Genomic DNA, 25,328 nt, shown 5'->3' with positions numbered 1-25,328 from the left:
AAACGATAATAATTACGATACTCGTGACTAATTGTAGTGTTAATGATATTTTAGAGAGTTTTCCACGGTGTCGGAATACCTTCGTCGTCTAGTGTATAATAAAATACAGGAAGCCTTGGGTAAGCTCATTTTCAATACAGTTCCGTATCATCGATGTCAAACGAATCGGATATATTACCAGCCTTCCTCACCGTGAACTTATCCTCTATCTTCGTCTTTGCTTCTACGTATCATCGTCTGTCTCTAGCCCCGTTTCTCCGGCTTTTATCAGTCGATTGAATATCGATTAAGTCTGTGCCGCTTTCCATTGCATAATTGAATCGTATTCGTGTTAATTCATCGTTATATCGGCTCGTTGAAAATAAATTGTCACGTTCCACTTCAGTGGCTCGAGTTTCTAGAACTAATCTGCATAGCACGTGTTCTTCTCCCGTGCAAAGCAGAAAAACGAAAGAGGAAAAACGTTTCACGCAGATAGACAACGAACCGTTGTAGCGGATTTTGCATAAAGGAAAAAAAAAAAAAAGAAAAGAAAAAAGAAACGTACGATCGCGATTAGAGATTCTGTTTGTTAGTTTGCAGAGAGTTGTTTTAAGCTCGGTTAATGCTGAAAAAATCTAGGAAAGACGAGAAGTGGTTGGCTATATGTGGCCCAACCGGATCGAAGTTATCCACTCGTAGTTCACGCTATCGGATTATCAAATTCCTGTTTACGGTCGTCGTGTCAGGTCACACGTAAATGCCGAGGGCCTGGCTAATCCAGTCCTTGGTATATACTATATACCACTCATCAAGTATTCCAACGACAATCGTTGGGAGCCCTAACCGTAAACGACCCTCACTGAGCATCTCCCTTTCCCCCCTCCCTAACTGAACAACACAGAAGGGGTCCCTATTATTTTCCACGAGGTCGTCCGTGACCACCTCGGGGGTCCCTCTTCGTGATCGGTCGTAATTTTTGGAAGCGAGCCGCGACCCTCGAGGGCTTTGGGGCGTTAAGCTGAATTAACATAAGAGCGTGTGTGCAAACAGAATGGCTCGGGGACAGCGTGTCCGAGAGTGAGACAGCGTGACGAACGAGACACCGTGTTGGCCAGAGACGGAGAAAGCGCCGGGACGTGGCTCGATGAATGGGGAGAGAGAAGGGAGAGCATGGTGGGAACACGTGTCCCACACGGAGATAGTTAATTACTCGTTTGTGCACGCTGGCTCGCTCGCTACCAGCAGCCAGCAGGCTAACTGAGACGGAAAATCGGTGAGCGTCGCCGACGAAGCAGGATAGAATTATGTACTCCACTGTTGCGGGAATGAGAGCAGTCGAGAGCTTCGTAGAGGAACGAAGCAGTGAAATCGCTCGAATGAGAATGGTGACTGGAGCGAGAGAGACAAGAATAGCGCACGGGCACGGGGATCGAAGCGAGAGGGAAGATCGTTTCGAAGACAGAGACATCGAGCTGGTGCGTGACTGCCGCGGGAGAGAGACAGGATATTCCTGTTTCATCGGGCCGTCGAGACCTACGCTCGCCACACGAAGGTGGAGAAGGTGGCAGCGATGGAACAGGGTATACGAGGAGGAGGCGAAAAACGAGGATGAGGTTAATGATATACATGGGGGCTACCGTATACTACCGGCTCGATCCCATCTGTGGCTACCTTGTCTCCTTCCCTCGCTTCTTCGCCTTTCCTTCTTGCACTTTACAGCGTCTTACTTGCACCGCCGTTTCCTTTTCGGAAGCTCCGTATGCTTCTTTCGCTCCTCACCGGCGAACAACGTTATATACGTGTACCTATAGCACTCTCTGTTCTCTACGTGCCTAGGTTATACGACTAAGGGTACGGGTTCTTACGTGTTAACACGTATTCGATAGTGTTATTGAGTCCGATCTTTGCACTTGATGTATCGCTTTTGATTAATCCGGAAAGCCATGTAAAAGGATCGCGTTTGTCAAGATTAGATAAAGACGGAGCACGTGTTCTAATATTAGACGTGGGCGCAAGGGATTTATCGGCTCTTTGAATTTATCATTCATTTTGAAACGGTGGAAAAACTGTTAGACGTCGGAGATTAATACGTTCGGTTGGGAAGTAAATCTTTAAAGGAAAAGTCCGATAATTTACACGTGTACGATCATATCTTTATTCGTTTTTTTATAATGTCCTGTTTTTAAATTCCTATTTTCTCTTCATTCACAAACAAGTGTAATTATGTCGAAGGATTGTTCCAACCGTTTTAGAGTGAAAACAATCGTACGAATCGATAATTTTAATCTAAAGCTCGTTGACGATATCATAAATAAAATTACCTTTATAAATTAAGATAGGATATGTATAATTGTCGCTTTAAAAGTCTACAACAACATCTTTATAAATAAAATACTCAAGCGTGATTTGATATATTTTATCCACAAGAGCGATAAATGTAATGAATTAGTTTCCATCGCAATCTCAAAAGCAAGATATCGTTTATTTTACAGTTATAGTAACCCTTCAGACATAATTTCAGTCTTGAACTTCTTCGATATTTATTTATACTGCTGTTTCAACAAATCAAGAATCGAAATGATATTTAGCATTAGGAACTGAAACAAAATTAAAAGCTAAAATAAAGAATATAAAAATAAAGCTAAAATAAAATAAAGAATTCCGAAATGTAGTGGAATATATAGATAATACAATGGAACGACCGTAGTCTGTCATAAATATGATTCGATGAAAATTCGAGTAGCTTAATTATTCAACACGTACACGCTAAAACCAAGAAAAGGTAGTGCTCGAATATTTTCCCAGTCGAATAATTTCCAGTAGACACACACGCACGTATAGCCCTTTGATTGTAACTCGTACAGGATTCGTACGAAGCGATTTCTGATGCGTATGCAGCGGCAGAGGCAGGAAAGATTGTGCAAGCACGCGCACAATACGATTCCGCAGCCAGTTTCGTAGTCGCTAGAGCGAATATTGGTATTCGCTACCAGCGTTACAAGACTGCGCACGCTCTGGTGACTTTTCGAGCGGCAGAACGCGCGTTCCGCGGGGAATCCCAGTTGTTTGAGCGGGAAGAGAGACAGGAACTATGCGCGGTGAACTCCGTCGCAGAAATGCAAGCACATACACGCATCAACGAAGTCGAGCGAATCTCATGCGGCCGGATCTTCTCTGTTGTGCACGACTCTGTTTACTCGTACCATTTGTGTAGACAATGTGTCGTGATATTTGTAATTTGTACCTTGATGGTTTAAAAAACGTGGTCTTCTTTTTCCTTTTCATTTTGACTCTATCTATAATCTTAACTTAATTAATTAAAAGGTTGATTAAGAGGTGACGTGGATACGTTGACGTTTTGGGGCAACGACGCGATTTAATATTTCTAATCTTGAGAAATTTAAAGTTTAATATGTCGATGCAAATTAGTTGATATTTGAGAAAACGATAATGTTCACTTTGTTTTTGGAACCAAAGAGTTTTGGAACACGTAGTTTACAGAGGAAATTTGAAGGACAGTTAAAATTCTTTATTTGAGCCACTCGATTCAGAATCAAATTCATGAATTGAAAAGTTTAAAGAAATTTTGTTTTTATTTATCTTAGAGTTTTATGCCATCTTTTCACGATACATTGTTTCTTCTTTCCGTTGAATCTAAACTCTCGGACCCTGGTTGTCCACGCCACGGTAACAAGATGTATCTCGTTTCTTTTTTTCCTTTTCTTTCCACTCCTTTCTTGAACACTTCATGCTGTCTCGAAACGACTACGAAGTCAACTCGGAGATAATAATAAAAAAGAAGAACAGCAAAGGGGAAAGAGGAGAGAAAAAAAAAGGGAGGAAGTACATAGTTAGGTCGCCGAGACCTCGTCGCGTAGCTACATTAGCTGCAGCTTGTTCGCAGATAAAGGCAGCCACGCTCTTAAAAACCCTCGGTCGACCGTTGTCGGGAGATAGCTCCGATAATGGCTCGACATCCAGGAGACACGAAAGACTTTTCTCCCTATCTTCCTTGTCACGCTTACACATTTATCTGGTTCCGTTCAACCCGTACCAATCATAGCCCCGAGAAACAGGTTAACGACTGGTCTGGACATAGAAAAACAATTAGAGGCGGTTCACCTCGTACCATCCACGAGAATGGAAAACTTATATAATTTCGTTTCGTTTTGTTTTTCTCCCCTTGTTTCGGATACGTCTGGCGTATTTTCTATCAACGAATATTCTAATTAATTCTGCAACTTTTTTTCTGAATTCTTCTTCTTTGATGTATTTTAAATTCCTCATGATCATTGTACGAGTTATTTATCATAATTGTTAGTCATCTATTGATAGATTCCACATTCGATCTTGTTTCGCTCCAATTTGTATTGTAATTTCGCCTACGTGTAATTCTAAATAATATTTTCGATTAAAATATCTGCATAATTCCAGCGTGTATTTTAGATAAATTCAATCCAAACCAGCGTTACAATTGGTTTAAAAAAGGCTTTAAAAATTATAATTGACGCGTCAAAATATCGAGCAATTGTCTGATCCATGGCCCTTCAACGAAGCGTCAAAACGCTTGCGAAATGTAGCAGAAACATTTGCTAGGGGCACGCGTGTATTACACATATACGTAAGTATATATATATATGCGAAGCCGGAAACCAAGGGAACGGTGTTAAATTCACGACTCAGCCACGCTGAACGGTCGAACGACTCCGCGAAGAGAGTTGTTTTGTAATCTCTCGTTGGCTCTCGACAAATCGTGGCCGCCGGTGATTCACATAAATCCTGCATTTACGGCCACGTCGAAACAGATCGTTGAGCACATACGCGTGCCATTCTCCGATTAGAATCGCAATTTAGACGCCACGGAACAATTCTTCTCGAATTTCATTGCTCGTGCGCTCACCCCTGTAGGGGTGAACGGAAAGAGAAGGAGGGAGAGTGGCCACGGATCCACCCTATAATATCGGATAACGAGATTATCGTGAACCAAGCAAGAAAGTGGTGGTGAGAGCCGTGTGGCCATCCTGCTCGAGAAATTTCATTTCGACGTGACCGTGCACCCTGCACCCTCTAGAGAGAGAAAAAAGGCGATAGTATGGGGACGGTATCGGGCCAGGGGAATGGGTAAGGGTGACATTGTCCGTAAGTGTCGAGGATTGAAGCGAGCCCAGCCTTTTCAAAGTCCCTCTGGCTCGTTCGGTTTGCCAGTAATTGTAACATATTCACCCCTGACGCAGTCAACCCTTATGCAAAGTTGCCTCGAACATTGTGTCGGCTCTTAAAGGTTACCAGGATGAAACGAGCGATGTCGATGCCTGTTTGGTCTATGGGAAGAAGAGGAAGAATCATGAACCAGGTAGATGAGCGGTTCTATATAGGTTGCGCCTGGTCGGAATTATGAGATACTTGGTATGATAGGTTGGCTCTCGACAATTGATAGTATTTGAATTTGCTTGTTTTACGATACTTTTAAGTTCATAATTCAGCCTTTCGTGTAATTCGTACGCGACAAGATTCAGAATTTTGAGAATTATGAAGTTTAGTCTGCCAGTTAACGCGAAATTCAATCCGCGCATTCGCCGAATACGATTCAATTCTAAAATTATAAATTACTCTTACAGTTTTATACTTGCAACACTTGACATTCAGAAGTTTAAATCTCAGCCCTCGCTATAACAATCCTTACCAAGGGTTACAAATATTTTCCAAAATGTACTTGATTTCGAATTTAAGAGAAGCACGGAATAATCTGTTTGTTGAAGAGGGATGATTGGCGCACTGGTCGCTAGACGTAATCCCGAGAAAAATTTGACTTCGCGTACCACTAATAGCGTACGTGTGTGGTTCTAGGTGGTTGTATAGGTGGTTATATGTACTGTAATACAGAGGTTGGTTTTGGTTGCTCGTATAAGGACGACGATGGAGGAGCAAAAATGGGGTTTATGACTGTAACAGATTAGGTGGCCGAACTACCAGGGTGGTTCTTGCCGTGCTTCCTATTATCGTAGAGCTTTTGTACCGTCATGCTTTTGTTGAAACGTTCTGTCTCTCTCTTTTTCTCCCCTGCTTTCGTTTCAAGCAAGAAAAGGTATGAAACGGACAGTGAAAGAGAGAGGTCGTTCCAGGGGTTGGGTGGCACCGGGCTACGACAGTTGGCCGATATTTGAGCTTCCTTTGTGTCGCTAAAGTACCGCGCCCCATTGGCGTAGCTCGGCTCGGAGTTTTCTCGTGGCGCTTTTATCTCGTGCTGCTTTTTCGCGGCAACTCTCTACGGGTTGGAAGCGCAAGGGTGGTTGGCGTAGACGGGAACGAGGGGCTGGAAAAGATAGGCGTCAGAGGTGGGGAAAGACAGAGGAGATTCGACCAGTAATTACCTGGTCCACTCGGAGTAGACGAACCGTTGCTTTTGGTCCTTTGTTCCGCTTCTCTCCGGCTTCTGTTCATTTAATCTTCGTTCCGCTTCCACGTGTTTTTTTAAACCCTTCCTTTCCTCCGCTTGCTCGCTGTTATCTTTCACTCGACGATCACGACGTCGACGTATAACTTCTCTTCTTTTTTTTTTTTTTTGCTCGTTTCTTCTTTTCGTTGCCAGACAACGTTACCTTCATCAACCTTGTTCGCTTTACGTTCCGTGCGTAGTCAATTACGAAGCTCCTAAATAGAAACATTATGATGTACTTTTGGGAGGAAAAATGTTGTAAGCTGGTGGATTATATCGTTGAATGAACTTATTAATCGATCTAACTGCAGATGGGATCGTATGCTTCCTGGATACTTGTAGACACCTTTGTCAGATTGGAAAGGGCCTAAAGGGCGATTATGTTGAACCTGTGTCATTTTTTATTCTATGATAATTATATATTACATAGTAAAAGGAAATACTTATGCATATACTGAAAATTAACATCTGTAGCTGGAAAAAGAGAACTACATGCGTAGTTTCAAATTAACATATTACGCTGCTGACAAGGTTCAAGAGCTTTATCTCCCCTTAAATCTTCTCGAATTTCTGTTTCGCTGATCAAAACTTGTGTTCTTTCGAGCCCGATTAATTTATAACCTCGCTACATCCTTCCCATCAAGGCTACTATATGAGCCGTTCAAAAGCCACATTGATCAACTCCATAAATCGAAGAGACCTACAAGGAAATGATGTTATAAATAGCGTTTTTCCAATGCGCCTTAAAATTTTCTCCTGCCTCTGTCATCTTCGTGCAATAAAGTAAACTTATCGTGGAAGTAAATCATTTGTTTTTCGACGATCGACGATCGATCCTGTACTTACGTAATAAAATTAAGTAATTACGAAAAAGTGGAGCTGATCGATTTGGCTTCTGACAGTACTCATATGGCAAATCGATTGGATTCAACTCAGGAAACTTCGTACTCTTTCTGCAAAAAAAACTTGCAAGAACGATCGATATCGACGGCAGTCATCCAAAAAGCGATCAAAAATTAAAGAGAAAGCGATTGCACGATTCGTTCGAAAACACGGTGCGTCCCCAAGCGTTCCTTTACCGGTCACGAAACCATTCAATCATTGAAAGGAGATTTACAGGCCCGCGATACTTAACAGTTTCCGAGGCAATCAAGCCTGGTTCACGCGCACGCAACGGGGCCGTGTCACGGAAACGTTAGTAATTTGTGTTTAACTTTAATTAGCCAGAGCGACGGGGAGGGGGAAGGAAAAAGGCTGTCGGTGTCGGGTTTACAAGCAGTTTCCACGGTGCATTTACTTGGGCAACACCGAGTGCATAAGCGTCACGGGTGCCGTGTTATTAAGTTAAGTCGGGCCACACGATGGTATGCGCGGACTGGCAGAGTTCCGACAAGCAACACAGAGAACACACAGCTGGTCGTCGTCGTCGTCGTAGTCGTCGCAGTCGTCGCCGCCTAGCAGCTTCGTTGTTGTTGTCGTTGCCGTTGCCGTTGTCGTCGTCGTCGTCGTGGTGTTTGAGGTTGTTGTAGTGCGCGCACGTGAAAACGCGATGCAAAGCGTACGTGCAAACACAGACGCATGCACGCGTGCTGTGTATACACACGCGCAACTCGCAGCATAATAGATAAAGGGCGGGTAGAGAAAGCGTACGCGGACGGTGAAACGGCTGGCAAAGAGGAACGGAGAGAGAGAAACAGAGAGAGACGTGACACGATGGTTGGCACGAGGCGCGAGCGAAAACGAGGAGGTATGAAGCGGTAGAGAGAGAGAAGAGGACGGACGAGCACACAGAGCACTTATCCACGTATCCAGCTCTCTGCAGTGTGACGTTATTTCACGAGAGCACCGATCGTATCGCCTTAATTGCTCGGCGGGTTAAACTGCCGCGGCCGCCTCTTATCGACGGATCTGCACGAGTGCTCGCCGGAACGAGCGAGCCAAAGCGAGACACCGATTCAAAGGGAGAAAGATGGGAAGAGGATGGTGGTAGAGGGCTGTCTGGTGTGCGGCGAGTGCATGTGTGCACGTCTCTCCGAGTGTGTCAGGTGTTTTCAGCTCGATTCACATCGCTTCGAACGGGCTGCGCTAGCCCGCCACCGGAGAATAAAAGAAATTTACCGTATGGATATGTCGAGGCAAACGTGCTGGCGTTTCTCTTTGATTTTGGGGCGCGCACGTTTCTCTCCCGCCGATACTGCGCTATTGCCAAGGCAATGAAAGCGACGATAAAGTTGCCTTTTCGCGTAGTGCGTGCAAGGAGATACGGGTGTCGGGACAACGCGTGTATCGCTTGATTCGTCGATGATGGAAAACGTCAAACGAAAAGACGAGAGAATAATAGAATGAAATTGTTTTTTATACAAGGGTACGGATTGAAATTATTTTTTATTCTTTTCTTTGTTAGATTGCGGCAAGGGTAATATGTAAATGAATTTTCATAAATTATAGTTGAGTTTGTTACCGTGTAAGTTGCAATCTCGCTTTTCCTTTGTTTAATTACATAAATGTAAAATTAAATAAATTAGATAAGTGAATCATTCAGAAGACAAATTGATCGACTACGTTCTCTAAAAAATTGCTTAGAACTAAAAGGCTGGTATTACGTATGGCTTGAATACAGTTAATTAACAATACAAACGTAGTATCGAGCAAGCGAATAACAAAGCGATAGAACTTCCGAAGCCTTAGTGGTGGATCTATTCCTCGATGGCCTTGAATGCTCATTGATCTTGAACAGGCTACAAAATCACACGAATTAACGATTATATCTGAGCAGCGTTTTACGAGTACATAACTTGAATATACTCTTGCATCACGCCGTACATCTCTCAGAGCAATAATCTAGAAGCCCAGTTTCGCTCTCTTAATGCCCCATTACACGTTGCAAAACAGAGTTTCGAAGAGGTGTCTGAGTTAATGGAACTCGATTATCGTCATACTATCACGAATTCGAATAACACGCTCTGATAAAATCACCATAAGAACACAATCAAACATTCTGCTATCGAGGAGACGTTCACGCGTACCTTATCAAAACCGTATAATTCGTCCGCAATGATGTAGTAGAGTTTCGTTCGTTTTAACTGGATACGTCGTAACGTGTAACTACTTATTAAATGACAAAGGTGGTGTGTCGCGTGAGTTGGATGCTTTACGTAGTCGTTACAACGTTAACTGTTAAGGTTATTCAGTGGATGGAATTAAAGAAATGCGTGGGCAAACTGCAAGGTATTGAAAGTGTATATATTGTGAATAGTAAATTACAAAATATGTGGTACTATGTAAGCCGATCCAGATCCTCTCGCTAGCAACGTTACCCTGAGACTAAAGACAACTGCCGAAACCAACGTCGGACGTGTACCGCTTATGGTCTTTCCTCGACGCATTCTTTTGTCTATGCGCTTTCGAAGACCTTAGGCGGTTGAGAAACCGAAGACCAGATGTAGAGTTTTCTCAGAAGTGGCGATCACTTCAACATTAACGATATAGAAAATTTCGCAAGAATTACAGTTTACTCGATTCCAGGGATTTAATTAATTTCATCGCCCTCGGGTTTGTCGATGGCTCCGAGCGTGCTGGCAGCTTCGAGTTCCGGCCATCGATGCTCCATTATACCGTTAAAAAATTACCAACATCGTGTTGAAACAATTTATCCACGCGAAATATTTCCGGAACGAAACAACAACGAGCTGCCCGTAAACGTGATAATAAAAGCAGAAACGCGCGTTTACGTGCGATATATATCGTCGACGGTAGAATCGATACGTGAATAAAATCCTTCATTATCGGGAACGAGAGTAGAACGAATCGCGTACAGTCAGGTAACACCGGTAAAACTATGCTCCCGCATACCAAAGAATTATGAGCGCGAGAATCGTTCCCGTTCCGCGATAGAGAGACACATGAGAGGCGGTCGTGCGATCATTGCGCCATGCATTATTTATGTCATTCCGTGTTCCGCTCACAATGTGGGTCTACGAATCAAAATGCATTGCTTATGCAAATGTCGGTCGCGCACCCGTAGTCTCGGGGTGAATTCACAGTCTGCTTCGGGGAATAATCATAATGATCAATAAGATACACCAGCGTCGACGAAGCGTGCATTGTTTCCTTGTCTCTCCGCCTCTGGGTCGCCTCTTCTGCCTCGCTTTTGCTCTGTTCCTCTTTGCGTTCCTTCTTAAATCAACTCTCTCTCTCTCTGTCTCTGTCTCCATAGGGTGCTCCATGATTTAAAAGGCAAACTTGGTTTCTATGTTCTATGGTTATAAAAAATGTTATGTGGACACAGATAATTTAAAGATTCATTAGAAAGTTGTAATAAAAATAGGAGATAAAGAAAGAACGATTCTATGACATTCGATCTTATTCGCAGTACATTGAATTTGTATATCCGGATAAATGGATAACTGAACGAAAAAAGATGTATCAAAGCATCACTAATACGCGTGATGAATTAAAACGAGCTTGGTGAGGCGATAAATTCAACCTTATTATCGATGTCACTTTCGTATCGATAGAAATGATGAACATTTTGAAACAAAGTATTGTAAAGATTGTTAAGTCGATTATAAATTTATGGTTGTCTTGTAGCAACTGCAAGTCTGTCCTCTTCGTATTTTCTTTTTTTATTATAGCTTTTTAATAGAGTTTTAAACGATCTATGTTTATGTAACATCCTTCGCTCGATCATACCCGTAGAATATACTAACAAAGTTTTGCTGTTACATCTTGAGACACCTTGTACATTTCTCTCCTCCTTTCTCTCCATCCATCTACTTCTGCCTCTCTGTTCGTTGTTGGCTGCTCGTCTAACCCTCGGATCCCGTGTTCCTCTCTTCGTAGTTCATGCAAATCTTGAGGCGCATTGTCTGACGATATTAGGAGAACTGTTATCGCGTTGCATAATTTCCGTGCTCGCCGGTGTTCGCGGCTTTGCCGAGCCAGAGACTGGTAATCCGTTTGTATTCGAGCGTCGAAGCAGACGTCCTACCGTCTCTTTGATCGAAACAACTTTCGCGGTGAAACGGCGCAGAAACTGCGAATCGTGGAATTATAAACTCCTCTCAGCCGACTGTCGACGTCTGACTGCAGGTTGCCACCGTTTCTTCCACGAGGGCGACATTTCACGCGTTGCGATCGAATTTCGATTTCTTGCTGCTCGACTATGAAGTTCGTGGTGCACCGTGTTCGATGATTCGAGATGCTGGTTCACCGAGAATCGCAACGAAAGAAATTAATACGATGCGATCGTGGAACGGGAAAGGTTGCACGATGATTGGAGCGGTGGAATTGTCGATTAAGCGACTCGATCCAGGCAGACTCGATTAAATTCAGATCCCGCCAAAGAAATTACCCGACCACTTTCTTATTTGCAAAATTATTACTTTGTACGCGTCTTCGAGGATACTTTGTATGTAATTTATTTATCATCTTATATCTCACGGTTAATATTGCTTCATTACAACGGACTGTTAACGCTTTCGATACGATCCTCGTGTATTTTTATTTCCAACGGATGAGAAAACCATGTAAGCATGATTGTGGATCGCTACACGATCGTTCCGTTATGATCGCATGTAAAAGGAGAAAAGAGCAACAGCCGATTTCACCGTGTCCGTTTTGTTTTGATAAATGAATATCCGAAGTGAGATACTTCTACCTTTTACATTTGGTCGAACTGGTCCAGCGACAGTTTGAATAATCGATTGAGATTATCAAGTCGAGTGACGTTTAATTACTTCTTGCATATAGCTTCTCTCAACAAGGTAGAATCCATGTGAAATTATACAGTAGGATTTTCGTTAAATATCAGGTTGTCCGAAAAGTTTCTTTCGTTTTATAAGGAAATAATAGACACACAATGTTTTTTGTTTTATATTAGTTTATTGAATTATGCAAGAATATAATAATAGAAATAGAACGAAATGTAACATATCTAATTCAATAAAATAATATAAAGCAGAAATTGTTGCTCGTCTATCATCTATTATCACCACATAAAAGATATAACTTAGAAAAAACGAAGCTGGCACCCCGCTGGGGGTGGACGCCCACATGCTATATTTATTTTTTATTTTTATTTTTTTTTTCTTCACCAACAAGATATAACACTTTACCAAATGCCCATAAGGACAAATTGTAAAATAACCAAAATAAAAAAAAAAATCTATTATCACCTTATTTCATTTTTATTTGGAAGAATTTTACAATTAATTCTCATTGAGAATTACAAGTAAATTATTCTGGCGTGGTACTATGTTGTGTTTAATAAGTGTTTATCTTGTGTTTGATTTTAGTCGAATGCTTAGTAATTAACTCGAGTAGTTGAGTAATTAGAGACTTTCGGTGGTTGTTAACTCTTGTGCAGTGTCTATTGCTGAATTTGGATAATTCTTCTTTGACCGTGGGTATCTTGAGATTGCGATGTATCGTTTCGTTGGTAATATACCAAGGTGCATCTATTAAGGATCTTAGAGTTTTCGACTGGAATCGTTGAAGAATTTCTATGTTGGAATTACTTGCTGTTCCCCATAGTTGGATCCCATAGGTCCAAATAAATAGGTTTTAATATGGCCTTATATAGCATTATTTTACTCTGCGCGCTTAAGTTGCAACGTCTGCCAATGAGCCAGTAGAATTTTTTAAATTTTGATTTTGATTAAGTTCATTGTCATGTCATTTTTCTCTCCAGAATCATGTCCAGATATCTGACTGACTCTCTGTTTGGAATTAGATTTATCATCGTATGAAACGAAAGAAACTTTTCGGACAACCTAATATATATATATCTTTATTGTAAAATTAAGTGACCAATTTTTGGAGGATGATTAACAGATAGATGGATGAATTTGTGATAGGTAAATCTTGAAAACTATTAAAAGACGGAATGCATAAAATAGCTAATAATAAGATAGTTACGCGGAGAACTTGCTGTAGGAGTTTCATTGTGGAAATTCGCGTACGAACCTCGAAGACCTTGACCAGCGGTGAGCTTTCGAACTATGGGAGTGTAAGTCGGTCCAGTTATAGGGCGAATGCGGTCGGCTCTGGTCGTCGGGCGGTTTCGGAATCCGCGCCACGTGTTGGTGGTTTTGCGGTGCGAGGAAAACCGCCAGCCCTCGAAGCTCTTCTCTGTCATTCTCCATTTACCCCTCTGACCTTCTGCGCTATCTTCTCCGGTTTAGCTGCGATTTTCTCCTAAACTTTCCACACGCTGAATCTCCTACAAGATGTTCCTCTCGGTGTGTTTGGTACCTGGTGCTCTTTGATTAACGCGAAATTACGAATCACGGGGAGGAGTCCTTGCGGTAATTCGTGTTTTGCTTTCACCTTTCCTGTAATTGTGTTTCACACGTAGTTGGATAATTAGCGATGTCACGTCTATTTTTAAATTCTCCTTATTTTTAATCATCGACTCTCGATTGCAGGTTTCCCATTTTTATTAAAAAGATTACGTAGTACATGGTTCGATGTAATCGTAAAATCGCATGAATATTCTCAACGATGAGATTACACGCGGTGAAACATTCTCTCGTAGTAAGATACTGAAGCTTAATGGAAATTTCTTTTAAACGTTAAATAGACCTTTTAAGAAGCTAAGAATCCTCCGGGCGCATTTCCCTAGTGAATTAATGGTTTGAAACCTGCTTGCTAGAAGAAGTACGGCGTATGTATACTTTTTTCAGTCACCTTCACCTGCTCACCATCATCCTGCCGATCGTGTCTTCATTTACATTTCATCGTAAAACATCTGGCGTGTTAAAAAGTTAAAACTGAAATCAAATTGGTGAGCAGGGCTTTTGCCTGAAATTACATCTCGAAAAGCGGTCGGAGATAGCCGTATCGATCGTAAATCAATTACATCGAACGGAAGATGGAACGAATCGTACTTTTATCTATGCTACCGTAATTCCAGCTACCTTGGACTTTTTGTTTAATTATTACTCGGCAATTATGGTAATTAAATTGGCGACCGGGCGACGATGCTTTCACTGGCCGTCGCGTTCAACGCGTTAATATGTATAAAGCTCGCTTGGCCAGTCATCGAAGAGGGAAAGAGAGGGAAATAGAGAAGGAGAGCGAGGCGGCTTATCCGGAATCGATTCGTGAAATGATTAATGTATCTTTAGCGGTTTGACGCGCGTGTTTCGCTTTCACGGAAGAGGCACAGCCGGGGACACGGTATAGAGGGCCCTTAACTCGGCCGATAATGCATGCTGATAATCGGGTCTTTAGTGGACGCCAGGATCGATGGAACTAACGTAATTAGGCGCGCTGATATGCGCCACTTAAGCGTACTTGAGTGGCTGCAAACGCAACTGATTGGTTCTGTTGCCACTATCCGCCCTAATGCTCACCACGACACGCTCACCTAACCTCTCTTACTCTGCCTTTCGCTCTCTCTCCTTCTGCTTTTCTCTCAGCCTGTCTATCCTATATATCTATATGTCTATCTGCCCGTGATCCATAGATAATGCACTGTGTGCACCGTCGAGTTATTACAGTCGCTAACAAACATCGGACGACAGAGAAGTCAGGTTCGTGCTCTTCTATCTTATTGGAATTCGTCCCATTAAACGTCTTGCCGATCTTCCACGTACTCAGCCGGAAATCGTAGCAGACGACGAGCTGCTTTGAGAATAAACGGAGCATCGAGACGAAAGAATAAACGAGACGTTTTATACGGGCCGATAGATTTCTCTACTCCCATGGACGCGAAGAAAATCGCGTTGCGCGTCGTATCGACTCGACTGCCGTTTTGTTCGCTCTTTCTTCGATGCCGGGCCAGCAAGCCAGTCAGCCAGCCAAGCTCCTTTTTACGACTGGTAAAGCATCGGATCTTCTATATAACGTGATGTGGACAGAAAAGAGGACAGCCAGTCGGAGATAATGAAATGGGGAAAAGTAGAGAGCGACTTTTTGCCAAATCGTGGATATCTCGTTTCCCAATATGTAACTCTCGATATTAATTCTTTTTTATCGACCTATCAAGCTCGCCGTTTCTTTGTCATTGGAATCCTCTTTTTATCTAACAGACGTTCAACAAAACCATATATTTCGCGTTATACAGCGCGCATGAATCTATTATCCCGGCATTGATGTCACGAGTTAAATGCCAAAATACGCGCCACCCTCTCCAATCGGCCTGTTTCGACCAGATCGCGTTTCGGTATTAATTCTTTTTGTCCGGAGATCGCTGATTTCACCGGGCAGTTTTCGAAGTGCTCCCAGTTCCAACACCGATCGTGTTATTGTGATTGCTCTCGATCAGGGGGGAGAAGAGAAAAAAGAAAAAGGGAGGAGATGCAGTGGAAAGTGAGGGATAAAAGGGGGACAGGATATGACGCGAGAAGGGTTTTTGGCGTTTGGCTCGGGGATGGCTGGACTATCGGATAATTAAATCGGCCGCAGGACGTAAAGGACACTGATTGACGGGTGCCGGCTGTGCTCTCTCATCATTATTCGTCGAAACGACATAATTCGCGTTTCGCTTTTCGACGGAAGCTAACCGCATTTTCCGCTACAGCTCTCCCCACGGTGTGTGCCAGCTACGATGGTATGTTGGCGCGCCTGTGTATGTCTGTCTGTCTGTGTATGCATGTGCAAAAAATCCCTTTTTCTCTACGTCCCTGGCCCCCGTGTTCTGGTTTTATTCGATGTAAAACGATGAATATTTTAAACCACGGCGAAAAATGGATTTTCCCCGTGGCGCACATCCGTGCAATTTTTCCTGTGAAAAATCAGAGACGAGCGTTGCACGGCATTTCGTTGAGTACACGGGAACGTGCTCGCTTTATTATTGATACGACTGCGGAGCGCGTGTGCGCGCACGGCTCCCGTGGCAAACAATGTATGTATCCGGGGAAAATTTTTACGTCGCGTTTTAACTTGATTTTACAGGGACGACACGTATTTATTACGCCTTTATTTGATCGCGCCAATCGCCAGCGCGTCGGACGATATTGAATCCCGGGTTAAACTAATAACATTAAAATCGAAAAATCTGAATTTAATCTCTCGCTTGCTAGAGCGATCGGATCCTGGGCTTTTCAACGGTATCATCGCCCATCCCCCTCCCCCGACACACCTTCCACGTGATCGAGAGCAAAGCTCGGGGAAAATCAAGCGTTTGTTTTTACAAGGAAATTTTCACTGGGCAAGATTAACATGTTCCGCGCTACGTGATTTATCTTTGGTTCGTGGCACGCTTGCGAAACCTTCATTAGGCGAATAAAAATTATTTTTTCTGGTATATTCGGTCGGCCGAAAAGTTCGCAGTAGATATTTTTATTATGAATTTCTTACGAATTTGGAAAGTAACGAAATGTTGGAACGAACATGGTTCTTAGTTGGATAGTACTAAAAAGGAATTAAGGAAAAATATCGAAAAACAGGTGATGTTGAAGTTTGTGTATCGAAGAAATTTTGAATTGTAGCGGGAACACTCCTCTTTAACACTTTGACGGCCACGTTGGTCTTATATGACCGGCCATGGTTTCTCCTATGACGCCATGGTGGTCATTGGTAACCGGAGCGCTTGAGCTTCTTACAATTGTAAAAATTGTATAAAATTGACAGTTAGGGCATTTTGAATATAACCGATGAATAGAAGATACTTTGAAACAAAAAGTGCCCCATTGAACAATTAAACATTTTTATTAGAACACCAATAAAAAAAATGAGAACAAATATTGCATCTAACGGTGCACTGTGTCTGCATTCATATCTTTGAGGGATAATCTACGAATATTATTATAAACACAGCTTAGAAAATAATCGTAAATGCTGCTTTATAATCATATGTATAATTGTAGTTAAAAGTGTGCACATACCTTACTAGTATATATAGAATGAGCAAATACTGTTTACTAGTATCTTCTACACGTTTCGACAATACATTCTGCACGTTTTGCTTACGAAGAAATAACGAATGCGAATGGTTTGTTGAAACAAACGAAGCCTTGTTGTAATATGTCGCTATCAACTGTTACCAAGGCGCCACAGTGGTCACCCGTGACCACCAATAAGGTGAACGATCCATTAGGAAGGAATGTTGTCTTCAACTTACATCCTCAATCTATTATTATTTTGCCATTATATGTTTTGAATAATAAAAATACTACCTTGGCGTCCTGAGGGAAACACGTGATTTCGGCGTGGCAGTCAAAGTGTTAATACTCGTCATTATCTATTTATTGTGGCTTTTTGGCTATTATTGTGGAATATACTTATTCGAAAGAATTTTTAGAAGTCTCTAGGAATCGTTTAAAAGAATCCATTGTCGGAGAAGAAAATTTTTTCCAGAGTTAGACTCTGTCAGATTATAAATGATAAAAAGTGTAATCGTAACTAAATCTTCCTGAATTTTCGCTAGTAATTTTTCAAACAATCTAACAATATCGTACGTAGTACGAAATAGATGTATTTTTAAAATAAATATTTATACGGTTTCTATATATATATATTGTAACGCGAGTTCTCCAACAAAACATTTAATTTCATCGTAACACGAAATCTGCTTAAAGCTGCATTTCGCGTGTTGGCAGTATTTTTATTATATATCGTAGAGATAATGGAGAAAATGTTTTATTACATTTTTATCCAGATAACAGTGCATGAATTTAACGTTAAAGGCTATCGTAGATCAGATAACGTGGAAACTTTCACTCGACCTTCCGATCAATCTAATCGCCAGCAAGGATCCAGCGTTCTGCGCGTTTTTGGTTCAAGCAGAAAATATTAGGTTGTCCGAAAAGTTTCTTTCGTTTTATAAGGAAATGATAGACGCACAATGTTTTTTGTTTTATATCAGTTTAATGAATTATGCACGAACGTAATAATAGAAATAGAAGGAAATGGATCATATCTAATTCAATAAAATAATATAAAACAGAAATTGCTGTTCGTCTATTATCACCGTATGAAACGAAAGAAACTTTACCGACAACCTAATATTTCCGTACAAAGTACACGGTATATTTAAAACACACGGTGGTGGATACCTGTAAATGGAAACACGGCGGCTCGGTTTTTGCGCCTAAAATGGCAATTATAATGTAGCGACGCGAGCTCGCCATGTACCAGGCGAAATAATAAAGAACGTGAAATTCTAGAAACGACAGGGGAGAAAAAGAGCCACTTATGGTCCAGGTAGATGAAACACATTTCGTGGAACTGGTATTAACGTTGGCTGAAAGTGGACGAGCGTTTCGTCAGAATATAACGTATATTTCGGATAGGTAGAAAGTTTTATTAAAATATTGTTTCTATGCTCGTGGAACGTGTACACGTACGCGCAAATGTAAAACTGTAATTTCTGTACACGCAGATTGCAAAAGCTGGATGGGAGGCAGTTCACTTTTACTTGTCGGGAGTAATATATGTAACGTTTAACAGCATCAGACATGAAATCTTAATTAGACTTGTGCGATACGCGGTGTACTACGGTAGCCATTTCGATGTAAAAATTTGAAGTATGAAAGCTGTGTTTGAGTATCTGCAAAATACACAAATGCAAGTTTGTTTCGTCGCAAAGAGAAATCGTAGATAATGAAATTGAGATTGTTTCAGGCTTCTGATATTTTTTCACTTATTTGCCTTTTTATTCCAGTGGAAATTTCACTTTTCGTTAGTAGAATAATCGAATGACGCAAACTCAGTCATCCTTGAAATTCTCGTACAAACGTTATTAGTAACGAAGTATGCATAATCATGTGGGAAAAATACATTTTTAGAAATTCAGCTGGAAATATTCATATACATTCGAAGTAGCTATGAATTTATATTAAAATACCTGGAAAAACTCCACGTTTCTTTTATTAAACTTTTTCCCAGCATTCTCCCTACCTTTTTATACTCCACAATTTTTTTTACACCATATCCTCCACAAAATCCAAACATGTACCATTGTTCAGTACAATTACAATTTCGACATCTAGTGCAATTCCATTAAAAGAATAATATTCTTGTCATATTTTGATAGTTGCCATTTACGAAGAAGAATGTTCGTCTACTATCAAATTCGAGACTTGTTATCATAAACGGCATCAAATAGATCGTGAAATTTAAGCTAAAATTAGAAACATGTACATGCTCATACCTTTGCATTGTTTTTTAACATCCCAACATCGTACAAACGCGCAATAAAGTCATTTAATTGACTGTCTCCGTATGACCAATTTTCCAGTTAATGACCAATGACCAGTTAATATCAATTACGTATTACTTCCATCAACGCTTACTAATTCTATATAATTATCAGAATGAAGCTTCAAAGATAAACGGACAAATCTAAAGTATATTTTATATATTTGTACCTATTAATCTATTATTAAATCATTATTATTAACACTAGAACTATCACACAAGTCAAATTGGCTGATTTTACAATTTTATTTTAAAATTCCTACTTCTTGTTATATTTCTTTCCGCAATGATGTAATGACTTTCGCAACGATAACTAAAAGAATAATACAATGAATTTGTTTGTTTTTTATGTATTCAAACTCAAAATAGTTTTGTATCAAGGATACTTTGACAAGTACCAGACATTTTGACTGGTATTGGTATAAGTGTAAAAGGGTCCTGCAATCTATTTATCGAGCCCCAATTAACCAGTTTCCTCGTTTTGTACAACTTCCCACACGTTTTTAAAATTTTTACTGCGTATCATTCAATATGATGATATCAGTTATCAGGAAGATTCCGGATCAATCGTTACATTGGTCATACATGACCAGCCACGGTTGGTCATTGGTAACCGGTGCGCTTGAACTTCTTACAATTGTAAAAATTGAATGAAAATTGACAGGGCATTTTGGATATAACCGATAAATAGAAGATACTTTGAAATAAAAAGTGCCCCATTGAACAATTAAACATTTTTATTAGAACATCAATAAAAAAAATGAGAATCTTGCATCTAACAGTGTACTGTGTTAAAGCACTGTGGCGTCCTGAGCGAAACATGTGATTTCGGTGTGGCAGTGTTGGGAATCCTGGATCTTAATTGCCGAAATAAAAGTAAAGGAATACCAAGGTTACACTTGGAATTCATATTAAAATAGTTTTGGATTTATTTAATAAAGGATTCCCAGGATCTTCGTCGATATACATTTGCACGCGTCTCAGCACTTTCTTTGTCTCACCATCTTCCATATCAGACTGCCAACGGAACAGTTACACTCATCTGTTCTTCGAGACGCCGCGCACACACACACTTCCACACTCTCATATTCACATACGTGTGTCACTACTACGCGGCCAATCTAGTCCAGCAAAATACATATCTGAATAGGCAGTCAAAGTGTTAAATGATCGCAAGAATCGATGAAATTCAATCGTTACTTAGCCGTGCATTAGTGTACATTCGCCTCGACTAAGATCAGAAACCAAAGTCCCATTCAAGAGTTTTACTTTTAAAGCGTATTTCATATATTTCCATTAATGCGAAAATATACGTATTTTACACGGCTTGCGCTAAATCATCGTCGAAATCGAAGGAAACCGATTTCAATCGATTAAATCCACCAGGGATATTTACTCACTGGAAGAGAGAGGTGTTCGTAATCGTTGGGGATTGGGCTTTTCTCGGTGCGGTGCGCGCATTATCACGATGCACGTCGGCGGAAGCTCGTGCCGTTAAGTATAGCGTCGAGCAAGCGTGGACGAGAGAGTATGGGTGCTCCGCGGCGAAAGCCAATAAATTAATTGGATTGACCGCGGGTGGCTTTGCGCGGACAAATGGGATCAACGATTCTGCCGATCAGCAGCGCGCGTGGCTACGTCAATTCTTGCGAACCTCGAGCGCCGCTAACACGCTCACACTCGCGCGCTTATTCCTTCGTACGATCGACCTTTAAAAGGTGGCCCGCTAACTGGATGCAGGTATCCTGATGCGTTTACACGTGTCTGATATCGCTTAAAAACATGTTGGTACGAGCGATCTGCCTCGTGTACTCACGCGTTTGAAACGAACAATGAAATACACGACAAATAAGATACGCAACGTCGCGTTTGACGGCTTCGTGAAAACCAGCGCGACGCCAGGCACTGGCAAATATTACGTTAACTTGATAAGCGCGCCTTATCGATTCGAGAAAAGTCACAGGGGTTGTTTTCTGACATAAACGACGTATCGAGTTTTATCGTGCTCGCTGCTTCGCCAACTCTTCACGCTTCGTTCTACTCGCGAGAAAACTCTTGTCGCACATGTTGTGATTTAGGGGAGTGGTTTGGTCGAGATAACGCTGGCTCGAGGAAAAATCAACCTCGATAAGTTGCTCCCTAGTTCGATGGATGCGTTACGGGTTGATTATCGAGGGAATACTTTGATCCTTGTTTCTGGGTTTTAGCTATGGCGGCTGTGGAGTAATAACTTGCTTTCGCTATCTACGAATAATTATTATTGTTGTTATTTCTGTATTCAGAGGTAGGATCATATTAGCTGTTATTTTATTCTTTGGATAAATCTATCACACCGTTCTGAGCCGAAAAATCTTTATTGCACTTTTTTACATGGACTAGGGATAAAAACAAAAGAACATCTTAAATCTATTGATTGTATTTAGAACTATCTTCTAGCTACTATTTATTGTAACTAGCGCATTTGCATCTGCATATGGCGAGCGCGAACTCACGCTGTCATTTTTAACAATTATTACAATAAGTTCAATAATAGTCCCAGATTGATATTTGACATCTCTTTGTTTTACTATTAGTCTAATTTCGAGATAAACAGTTACCAAGATTTCTAGTGTACAAATTTGTTGATATATATATTTATTTTCACATATCACTGGCTCTGGTATATGCGCCCTTCTACAGTTGAATATTCTGCACGCTAATTCTACACAAACTCTCACGTATGTATAACCGATATCTATCGAACCAGATAATTCTCGTAAAAAGAGAAACACAAGTTCTTCGCATTTGCAGAAACGTTAATTACCTCACATTCGAAATCTTCTTTTTACGCGTTAGCAAAATATCTCTATCATCGTCGTCCATACTTTTAAATTTGAACATTTTTTATTAAACTTATGTTGAATAACGCGTATAGACTCCCTCTCTCTCACACCCTTTCTCTGAGAGAGAAACAGAAATTGATAGAGTAGGCGAAAGGGTAGAAGAGAAAGAACATGATATATATCGAGTCGGGGGAAACAGATAGAAGAGGTGGAGGTGTAGAGGTGGAGAACTATTTCAGCTTTTACGAGGCCGTCGTGGCGTATCCGTTTTGCGGGGTACGACGTGCAAAACGATCGATAACACGCTCGTAACGTTATTACCGACAGGTATACGGAGGTGGGTAGCAGCGGTACTACCGGTAATAATGTGGCTTTTACGGTCGTGGGCGCTGGTACAGCTGCCGCCAAAGTCGGTAAGCGTGGGTTTCCATCGGGCTCTCAAATGCCGGAGCAGCAACCGAATTTGCGCCACTATTTCCGCCGTTCCTGACACTCTCTCGCGCCTGCTGTTTCACCAGGAATAAAAGCTAGATCCGGGATACGTGGTGTGGATCTTTATCGATCGCGGAAAGGACGACCGTTGCGAGACAACTCGAGATATCTTTGGTCGCTGCGGAAAATCCGGCTGACGTGTCGCCTGAAATGTCGTTTCGCTATACGTTTCCTCCTTTGAATTGTAAGCACTCGTTCGACGCTTTCCTCGAACAATGTCACAAATTTCAGGCTGCAATGTAAATTTCATGAATCACCGAATACAAACCTCTCGTGTTGAAATATTTGAAACTGTTCCGGTCTACAATTTTTTATGTTCGTACTGTGTATTAACGAGACGAATTTTTTTTTTAACCGCCTAATGATAATTACGTTAATACGTAATACTATATAACGCAACAGAAATTTGAAAAATGAAGAAAAGGTAGTTCTCAGATTCTCATTTATAGTAGGATCGTATTAGGTTGTCCGAAAAGTGTCTTTTGTTTTATGAAGAAATAATAGACGCGCAACGTTTTCTTGTTTTATATTATTCTATCGAATTACGTACGATCCATTTTGGTTTCACCTTTGTACGAAGGTGTAAAAAACACGTTTGCGAAAGAAAGACACTTTCCTAATATACAACCTAATTTGTCCCTATGAATCTTGATTACAACGATTTTACAACCTTTCTAAAAGTTATCTTAGCTATCTGTTGTCTCATTACACTCAATAGGGTCAAGATAGCCACGCACTGAAACAATGTGTAAAAGTTACACAAAGGTGACTTTATCGAGCAAACGTGTTTAATAGATCGCACTTCAAATCTCACGATATATCAGCGTTTCTTAAACAGATTCTACCAGCGATGCAAAGAGGAAACTGAAGAAGTTTCCGAGTCTCTCGACGATTATCTTCATTTCTTTTCTCTCTACCACCTTCTTCTTCCTTTCCACCAAAAGTCTGTGAATTATCAGTAGACTTAAATTGTTGGATGCCGCTAATTAATGACAATTACCGGACGAATATACAAGCTGAAGTCGAGACGATTATCCTGGAAAGGGTAGCAGCGATAGTCGGTTGCGTCTTTACACTCGACGAGGCAATATCTGGCGCAGGTTTTACGAGAAACTTCTCTTCCGATGAATATTCGCTGGGGTAGGAAGAAACAATGTTTCTCGCGGTCGACGAGAGTCGATTTCTATCTAAAGTGTTTCCTCAAGTATTTTTTTCCTCGCGCTTCCTCGCTCTTACGAGCAAGCTTTTACGAGCTGAAATTGTCGGTGGCGAGGAGAACGAAGCGAGCCTCGCGCGTACACGTCTACGGGGTACGCGCAGGTTTAAACTGGAGGCGTAATCAGCGAACGGAAGCCAAAGCAGCGGCACGATTTCCGCCGCTTATGCCGGCTGTGTTCGTGTGTGCATGCCTCGAGGCGGCTGCTTACGTGGGCCGTGACAAGTGCATCCGGCACATCGAAGTATTACCGTTTGTTCCGTACGCAATCACGACGTCCGATTACGCCTCGAAAATACTCGATTCCCATCTAAGCAAGTCCGCGCCATTCATACGAGCGTTTGCTAGAAAGCCAGCGGAAGATCCGGACTGTTGTATAGCGACGTCGTAAAATTAATTAGGAGTGAAATAAACCCATTAAGCAGAGTTATATTATCATAAATATTTCAAATTGTAGAATCAGATCATAGAGTCTATGTGGAAGAAACGGCGATGGAAAAGATATTTACCTTTTTCATAGTCACAACGTTGGAACACGGAAAAGATTATAATTGCATGGTTGACACGAATGCATAAATTGTTTCACAGCGTGATAAACAATTTTTTTAAATTCGTCTATGGTTTCTTAACTTTGAAACGGAGCTGGGTAAATATTACTTCAAACAGGAAATAGTAAGTAGCTTTTTTATATTAAATCATACGAGTATTTTTAAGAATAAAATATTTTATTTGTTGGAACAAGTTTTTGTAATAGTGTTTGTAATTGTATTTTATTTGATAGTCAAAATAGCGAGGCTTTTTAATGTTTGGAATGTTTTATTTATTTTATCCTATTTTCTCTTAGTCGTAACGACCAAATATTATTCCCAGAAATTATCAACGTCTGCTCAATATCCTTAGTATATGATACAAATAGTTTCCTAATTTCTTGGTATTTGCTTCTTTGGTATTGTTGTGTATGTTTATCAAAATAACAGACCGGATACTCATTGTCAGTTTGTCATTGTTACCAGATAGTATTAATTAGCGTTACTTTATCTTCCTGTGGTCCAACTTAAAAAATTATTTCAACCGCGTTTTAAATATTCACATGGGCAAATTGGACTTCGTCAACCGAAGAAATAGATGTAATTTTAGAAGAAAGTGATGGCGAAATTCCAACAATCTCAGATACTTTTCTCCATTAAACAGCAAAATTCAGATAGTACTCGCGTTTTGGCGGAAAGCAAAAGTT

General features: G+C 41.0%; 1 protein-coding gene across 3 annotated transcripts in view; it reads left to right on the top strand.

Annotated features, from left to right (window-relative positions):
- LOC132908078 (protein groucho-like) overlaps window positions 1-25,328 on the top strand; it is a 162,439-nt gene that overhangs the window by 13,424 nt on the left and 123,687 nt on the right. The gene's annotated exons all lie outside the window — the stretch shown is intronic.

Source organism: Bombus pascuorum, chromosome 1 (assembly GCF_905332965.1).
Source record: "Bombus pascuorum chromosome 1, iyBomPasc1.1, whole genome shotgun sequence".
In the NCBI taxonomy this organism is placed as follows: Eukaryota; Metazoa; Arthropoda; class Insecta; order Hymenoptera; family Apidae; genus Bombus; species Bombus pascuorum.
The sequence above is the reverse complement of the archived record's forward strand: the minus strand, read 5'-3'. Positions and strand labels throughout refer to the sequence as shown.